This window comes from Pinus tabuliformis, chromosome 4_1 (genome assembly GCF_031772625.1).
Source record: "Pinus tabuliformis cultivar Carrire ecotype Pingquan chromosome 4_1, CPIR1, whole genome shotgun sequence".
Classification (NCBI taxonomy): Eukaryota; Viridiplantae; Streptophyta; class Pinopsida; order Pinales; family Pinaceae; genus Pinus; species Pinus tabuliformis.
Genome location: NC_142303.1, coordinates 756,513,724 through 756,522,326, shown reverse-complemented (window position 1 = coordinate 756,522,326; position 8,603 = coordinate 756,513,724). Strand labels below are relative to the sequence as shown.

Below are 8,603 nucleotides of genomic sequence, written 5' to 3'. Positions count from 1 at the left end.
CTCTAATACCACATGTAACATCCCTCGATAAAATTTTAGATAAAACCTTCATCATTACATAAACTAACTTTAGAAGTGGAATAGTAAGTTACATAACAACAATTGTTGTAGCATATTAACATAAGCTTCATGTTGTAAACTTACACATTTTCATCATTCATTTAGTTAGGCTAGTTAACCACTTAATTGATAATGTAAGTGTCACGTTATGAAAGGAAGCAACATCATTAGAATGACACAATAGGTAAACACATCATTGTACACCGATATACCTTGGAAACCCCGTAGGGTGAAAACCAAAAAACGTTTAATTTTACTAAATGCTCGTGAGGGTGTTCAGCCATCACTTAAAGGCTATAAAGGAGTCCATACCTTGACCATTGTCATAAAATATTACAAAGAAATATCATCTTAAATACAACATAAATAGTTAGAATCTATTACATTAATCATGATATCATTTACCCACAACTCCTTGAACATTATGTCTTTTTGGCCCGGTTCTTCCCATTAGTGGAATATCCTACAGTTGGCATTCCTTAAATCTACATGGACCACTAACTCTTTGTCTGCCATGATGTTAAACATAATCTATCTTTCACATATGTCACAATAATTTCTTGCAACTTCTATTGTCAACAATATTTGATATTATGATTAGATAAAATATTAATCAAACCAACAATAAATCTTTGTTAGTGATGGTTCAAACATCTGTTCATGTGCATACATAAAATCTAAGCAAAATATCGAAACATGTCTCTTTTAACAACACTACACATGCCTTGATTAAAAGCACATAACTACCCAAACATGTATGTTTATCCATGCATGTGTATAGTTATGAACCATGTCTGGCCATTCAAATTCCCACATGCATAAATTAAATTTCATAAAGATAAACATACTCATTCATCCCCTCTTCACGCGTATTATAAGAAAAGTAGTAAATACATTTTACCTTTGCCCACTAGATTACAGTAATAAAGGTTCACTAAGATAGTATTTAAAAGAAATGTTAGGGTTATTATTATTTCTTCACACAAGAAGAGGGAACTCTTTCAAAGATAGAACACCACATTAAGTATTATTTCCTTTACACAAGCCACATTCTTTTCCAACAGAACAACCACCGCAACTACCCATATTTTTTTTAAGGGAAGGATAACATGTTAGGTACGTTCATTGCACATGCAATTACATAAACTTTATCCCAAAGAAACTAGCCCCATGGCTATTATCTTTATGCATGAAAATATGTAAAAGAAAGATAACACAATGGACATTGTTCTTGTGCATGCAAATGCATATGTTTTTCTAAAAGAACCTTTCCGGAAGAAAGGTTAACATAATAGAACATGAAAATACATGTTTTCTTTTCTAGGAAATCTAACTCAATAGAGCATGCAAAATCATTTCTCTTTTTCCAAGAATCTAATACAATAATATATGTAAAAACATTTCTCTTTTAAAGAAAGCTAATACAATGGTTATTTTTCTCATGCATGCAAATACATGCTTCTTTTTGAGAAAACTAACTCAATGTTCTTTCCATGCATGTGAGAGCATATTTATTTTTCAAGAAATTATCACAATAAAATATTACTTTTATACATATAAATACAAACTAATTTAATAGACATTATTTGCATGCATGCAAATACATAATCTTTTCCAAATAGAACTAGCCCAATAACTATTTTTCTTGCTGCATATAAGCACACGTTCTCTCCTTGAAAAAATGTCATAATAATTGTTATATATGGGCTCAAAAATGTTAGTCAAACTACATGCCCATTATAAATAATAATAAACGAAACACATTTACCACCACGCTCAAAGAAAATATAAATAATGAAATATGCATAGATTAAAGGCAGAGAATATTTTACCAGTCTATGGACCTCAATCTAGTTTCTTGAAGGCCCACGGGGCTTTGGATTGACGGTGAATGGGTGCCTTGTTAAGACACTCCTTGCGATAGGTCACCGGTTCAAATCCCCCGTGGGTACTTAGGTTAGTCTTAACATAGAAAAAAAAAAAATCTAGTTTCTTGAAGAAAATGTTTATCAAAAGACATGTATTATTCAATGTCGACACTTGTAATTTTGCACCTTTTTAAAAATAAAAGAAAAGAAAACTACCAAAGTTATTTCTCTGCTCACAAGAGTCCATAGAAGTCTTCCAAGAAAATAATATCGACTCTTTATCATATGAAATCTTTCAAGAAAATAAAGTCGATTCTTATTATTTCATGCACCAAATGCAAATGCAATAGTTTTCAAAGGGCATGGTTACTTATCTCCATGACAATTATACCCAACAAGTCCATCCCATATTGTCTCCCCTCTCTTTGTTTGATTCCCTGTGACTCATGAGCGATGATCCCTAGCCACCATAAGATAAGAAATAACAAAAAACTAATTTTCGTTATATTGAGATCTGCAAAGATTTATATCTTTCATTTCGGCTTCTAGATATTTCAAACTTTGTGCATTATAGCTATAAAGAAGCGCTGGTGAAAGGCATCATTGAAGAGGTGGCTAAACATTGCAAGATAGGTCGTCAGTGCATGTCTTCAATTTAATACCAGTGGTCCACATACTCCATTAATTAAATGGAAATAAATCTCATGTGATTTGTAGTTTATCTGGGTCGATAGATAGAAACCACACTTTATATTTTCTTTGGTTATAATAAAAAAAAAAATATTCTCCTCCCTTCCTTCTAGAGCATAGGTCTATTGCAAATAAATAATGGGAAGGAAGTTACCCAGAATTCATTTTAAGTGTCAACTGATTCTTGACAGGAATGACCAAACATATATCAAATTAATAATGCTTTTACTCACGTAGCTAGATGAGTTTCTTATGGGATATTTACGGTAGTTTACAGTAGGGGTATTACATAACTATACACTATAAAATGATACATTATACACTATACACTAAAAAATAATATGTAAGTTTATTGATTTGGTTGTGATTCAATTCTACAACGAAAAATAAAATACAACTTTTTTTTTTTTTTTTACACAAGGAACATACATATTTTAGTTTTAGGAGACTATTCATTAACAACAAAACTGAAACCATTACAAAATAAACAAATCCTATATATTTAAATAACTATTTATGAATAAATCAATATTAATATGTTAGAAAATTAAAGTGAATTATATTACATTAAATATTGATATTAAATAATATAAAACAAATAAAAAAAACTTATTTAAAAATCCATAATAATAAGAATTTAAGACGGATAAAATACTCATAAATATTAAACTATAAATATAATGAATCACAATATATAAATGGTTGCTTTGAATTTTTAAGGAATCTAATTTTGAGGCAGGTTTGTTTAGATAAAACCATGCCTTGAGTTTACTTTGATGAAGCCTCTAAAAACCAAGATGTTGTGATTGGATTGAGATATACATTCTAATTCTTAGAGCTACATGTATTTTGTTTCCATGTGAATTGTTGGAATATCTAATTCCTACTTGTCTCTAGCTGTGATTCCCACTAAGTAAAGGAGTCAGTTCCTAATAGTTAGGATCCATTTCCTAGTTTGGTGTGTGGTTGAGAGATTTCCTCAACCAACAGATTATGTGTCTAAAATAGTCTCCTTATCTTAAGACAACACTTTGTATATATGTAATTATATTTTATTAATAATATGAATCTGGATTCTCAATTTTTTATTTTGGTATCAGAGCTCTGAGGGCCTAGCCCCTCGTGGGCTTGGCCTCTCTTGGGCCAAGGAAATAAAGAGCCGCTGATTTTTTGTTTGTCCATCTCGATTGATGGATCTTGTAGCGCGGTGAAAGTCTGTAATTTTGTACCTGAAAACCACTGTTATCAAATGAGAGACCATTGATGTAGCTGCGTGGGAAAAACATATTGTTTCAATTCGATTGTTTATTTTGTGGGTTCTGTTTCGTGGGTTTAGCTTTTTGGTGCAGGGGATGTATTCCTCTGAGGCGAATGGCCATGTGATGATGGCGACGACAAGGGCCCTGGAATTTGCGTAGACCAATTTTAATAATGACATGGAGAGGGATTACATCAGGAGCGTGGTTCGCAAGAGACTGCTTGTTCCGACGTGAGGATTTGACAAGCTGCATTCAAGTGCTTAGTGTCGATATGGTGATCGGTCCTCTGCTCATCTTTTTTGTTTCAGTCCTCTGCAATGATTTTCTCATTCTCAGCACTAGATCTAGCCTTTTTTTCTCTTCTTTTGTGGTTCTCAAAGCTTCCTCTTCTTCTCTTGGAGTATTGTGTCATCTTCAAATCTACAGGTTTCCGTTTCTAACCATCGGTGTAGTTGCAGTGGTACCAATATCAGTTCTGTGGCTCGAGGCTCTGGTGGACAGACAACGTGGACCCAGTGTAGGAGTCCATGGAGGAAAAATGGAGCTTCACATTGAAAATGAAGAAGGCGGACCGGATCTGGGTCCTAGACAGTTACATCGACCACGTTGCGTCCCGCGGAGAGGACTACGATAACCGGAGCCGCGACCGGAAACTGTACACGAACAATGGCCACGGTTCACATGACTGTGGCTGGACCGCGGTCCTGTTCAGGCACCCGGCCACGTTCTCGACTCTGGCGCTCGACCCGGAGCTCTTGGAGAGGATCAAGGCGGACCTCGATTCGTTCGGGCAGGGTAAAGAGTTTTACCACCGAGTCGGGCGCGCGTGGAAGCGCGGGTATCTTCTCCACGGCATGCCCGGGATGGGCAAATCGAGCTTGATCGCTGCCATGGCGAATTACCTCCACTACGATGTGTATGACCTGGAATTGACGAAAGTGACAGACAATTCCGAGCTCAGGGCGCTTCTGATTCAAACGACGAACAAATCTAGAGGACATCGATTGCTCTATTGATCTCACGGAGCGGGCTCTCGGCAGAGCGTTCAGGCTCCGAGACGAACTGAGAGCAAGTTCGTCATTGTTCTTTCAGAAACGTTTAGCAACCAAATTTCCATAACACTCAGATTGCAATTGGGTTCGAGTCTCTTTGAAATGTGGTATTTATAAATGTTTTGGAATTAGAAGCATTGAGCTTAGCTAACTCAATGGAGTGGTTTTATTAGAATTAGCTACTCTAACAAATCATGCAGGTAAATCCAGGAGAATTAAATCAGAAACATAAAGAAACAACTAGATTTTGCAAAGTGATATCAAGACAAGTACTCATTAAGGGGAAGTGTTAGAATATCTAATTCCTACTTGTCTCTAGTTGTGATTCTCATAAGTAAATGAGTCTGTTCCCAGTAGTTAGGATCCATTTCCTAGTTTGGTGTGTGGTTGAGCGATTTCCTCAACCAACAGATTGTGTGTCTAAAATAGTCTCCCCATCTTAAGACAACACTTTGTATATATGTAATTGTATTTGATTAATAATATGAATTTGGATTCTTAGTTTTTATCTTGAATAATGGTGGACAAACCAAAGAAACCAACAATATGGACAAGTTCTTGAAATTTGTTTTAAAGAATAATGTCTAGCTTTCTACACGTCAAAAGTAATTAATCTATATCTGGGATAAATCATATAATTCAAGTTGGATGACACTGAAAAGTATAAAGTTTTAGTTCCAACAAATTGAGTTACAACATCTATACAATTAAGTATAAGAATGCTTAATCAAGCTCCTGTAATCAAGCTTAAGTACACAAGCACAAAGTGTCACATCATCAACTTGATAAGATAATCTTCCAAGTAAGCACATTTCACATCATGTAATCAAAGCAATCAAGTTAAGGATGCTACAAAATCAAGCATTTCAAGCCAAGACAACATCAACATCATCAACACTTTTTGTATCACTTACAGATAAAAAAATTTTAACTGAATTGTGTGGGCGCATTCTTAGTTGTAACCGACACCCTAATTTGATTTGTTAAGGTGAATACATTAAGTCAAGTAAGTCTTCAACTGAGTCATCAAGATTGAACTTGTCACTTGTCTCTTGGGTGCATTTTCGATAATGTTCGACACCCTTCCTTTTTTAAAATCAGCACATTTAGTGAGTACATTCAAGGAAGCATAAAGTGTCAGTAATGAATGAAACAAGTTCAAGCAAACCATCTAGCAAGCGATCATCATCAAATGAGTGTGAATTCTAGTATACTATTCTTCAAGTGAGCATCAAATCAAGCTAATGTTTAATGCAAGTGCAATAAGCAATAAATCAAGTGAGCATGTCATTCAAACAACAAAGCAAGAGAGCGTGTCATTCAAACAACCAAGCAAGCGAGAGTGTCAAAATCAAGTGTGAAAGTTCAAAGCACGACATCTACAACAAACGAGCCAGTGTGAAGTTGATTGAAGCATTCACAAAGTGTCAGTGAAGTATTCAAGCAAATCTCAAGAGTTCAAGAAACCAGGTTATAAAACTCTAGCAAGTGTTTAAAGCATCAACAATAAGAAATAGTACAAGAGAGCCTGAATTCAAAGTGAGCAAGCTAACATGGCGACACAATTCAACTATACCAAATTCTTAACAATTTGATTTTCTCATCAGCTAATGACATGGTGAACATCAACAAAACAACTCTTGCTGATATTCAAGTGCATATTCAACATGAACATGAAATGATTGAGTTCCTTCAAATGGACTCGCAACTACAAAGAACTGAGTTGCTAGAGAAGGGTGATGCTTCCAAGTCTTTGAACAATATAAATACAGTTGATGATTCCAGGTCACTGATCCAACCAACTTCAAGGGTCGAAGTGGTCCCTGATCCAGTTAAACTTTCTTCTAAACCAATCATCAAGCGATGGGAAGAAATCCAAAGTAATAGAAATTGAAGAGGCTTAGGATATGTCAAAGATGATGCCAAATTGCATATCGCAGATTATTCAAGGCCCATTAAGTTTGTCAATGCAAGGTTTCTTGCACAAATCACAACAGCTAGTTCTGAAGACAAACAAAAATATACGCAAACTGAAGTTGCAGTAAAACCAAAATGCCTCCTTTGTCAAAGAACCAGTCATTTGTAAGATCAGTGTTTTGATCTCCATCCTTGTCACCATTGTGGCAAGTCAAATCATTCATCAGCACAATGCAACAAACAACAATAATCAACCAGATTGAAGATCAATTATTCATGGATTGATCCCTAGGAATGGTCATCCACGGTAAGAAGATTGTATAAGTTTTACAATCGAATTCAATCACACATATTGCAGCCAATAGTAAAAATGAATATGGTACTCTCATGCAGTTGAACGAGGGAGTACACCAATGAAACACTCCTACACCTGAAGGGGGGGAGTTCAGAAATAATTTAAAGAAGATTGTCTCTTCTTTCAGCTGACAAAGGGGAGAAAATGTCAATGAAATTGACAGTGGTTGTCAAATTAAAAGTCTCGACAACATCAGCAAAGCAACCAGTGGGCATTTTCATCAGCGAGTGAGCATCAACAAATTCGTCAATGGGCATTTTCATCAGCAAGTAAGCATCAACAAATTCGCCAATGGGCAATCGACAACAAAGTCAGCAATGAGCAGTTTTCAAACACAGCAAAAGCAATAGTGAGTTGTTTTTAAACTTCATCAACCAGTGGGCGATGATCATCATCAGTTTTGCCAATGGGCGTTCATCAACATTTTTCAGCGTACAAGCAAATACGCCAGTGGGCGTTCATCAAATTTTTTCAGTGGACACAGGATGTTGATTTCAAGCAAAGGATAGTTGGACCTTTTTGCAGCGTGGCACATGATGGAGTTGTCAAGCAACATTCAGAGATGAATCAAACATGCAGCTAACTCATGGTCTCTTCATATTGTAGTTTCTTCAACATCCAACTTTGGCGGTTTTTTAGACAAATGTTTTTTGAGGATCAACTTGAGAACTTGGAAAAGGGTTCCTTGTTCTTATTTTGGATTTATCATTGAGGGGGAGAATGTTAGCCTCACTCTCATAATAAAACAATTATAAATCCAAAATTATAATTAAATAAGTCAAATCTTGAGAATTAGGAGTTAGTTCCTCAAACTAGGGAGTTTAGTTAGGCTGAGAGATTCTCTCCAACTAGTTCTCCTAGATTAGTGTTTTGTTGAGAATGTATCTCAACCAAGTTTGTTCAAGATAGACACACTATCTTGAGACAACTTGCTCATGTATTTATATGTATCATAAAAATTATTTAAATAATAGAAAAAACCATGAGAATGAGAAACTACAGGAAAGTCTCTCATGCCTTTTCCGCCATGTTTGGTTTGGGCATATTTCTGCTATTTATTTTTTGAGTGCTTTATTCTACAAGGCTCCAATGGAGGGAACGATTCTTTCATCTTATATTGGCAAGAAAGTTTACTTTTTGTGTGTGAGATCATATTCAATAAATTTGAATCTATGGCCCTGGGAAGCCATGACCATGTGCACATCATAGGACACAAGCCTATTGTGATTTTCTCCTTAAAACTTGTAATTCTAATTTATTGATTGGAATGTGTGCCACCCTTGGATCCATCAAAATTTATCATAAACACAACAAGGTTCAATTCACAGTGAATTATACATGACTATACCTAAGAATCTCCATAGTCACATGTCCCATGAGATCGATCCCTCCATGGATTAAA

The 8,603-nt window shown here is 35.4% G+C and overlaps 1 pseudogene; it reads left to right on the top strand.

Annotated features, from left to right (window-relative positions):
- The first annotated feature begins 4,404 nt into the window (after positions 1–4,404).
- LOC149178357 (AAA-ATPase At4g30250 pseudogene) lies at positions 4,405–4,893 on the top strand (annotated as a pseudogene).
- Positions 4,894–8,603: the final 3,710 nt, after the last annotated feature.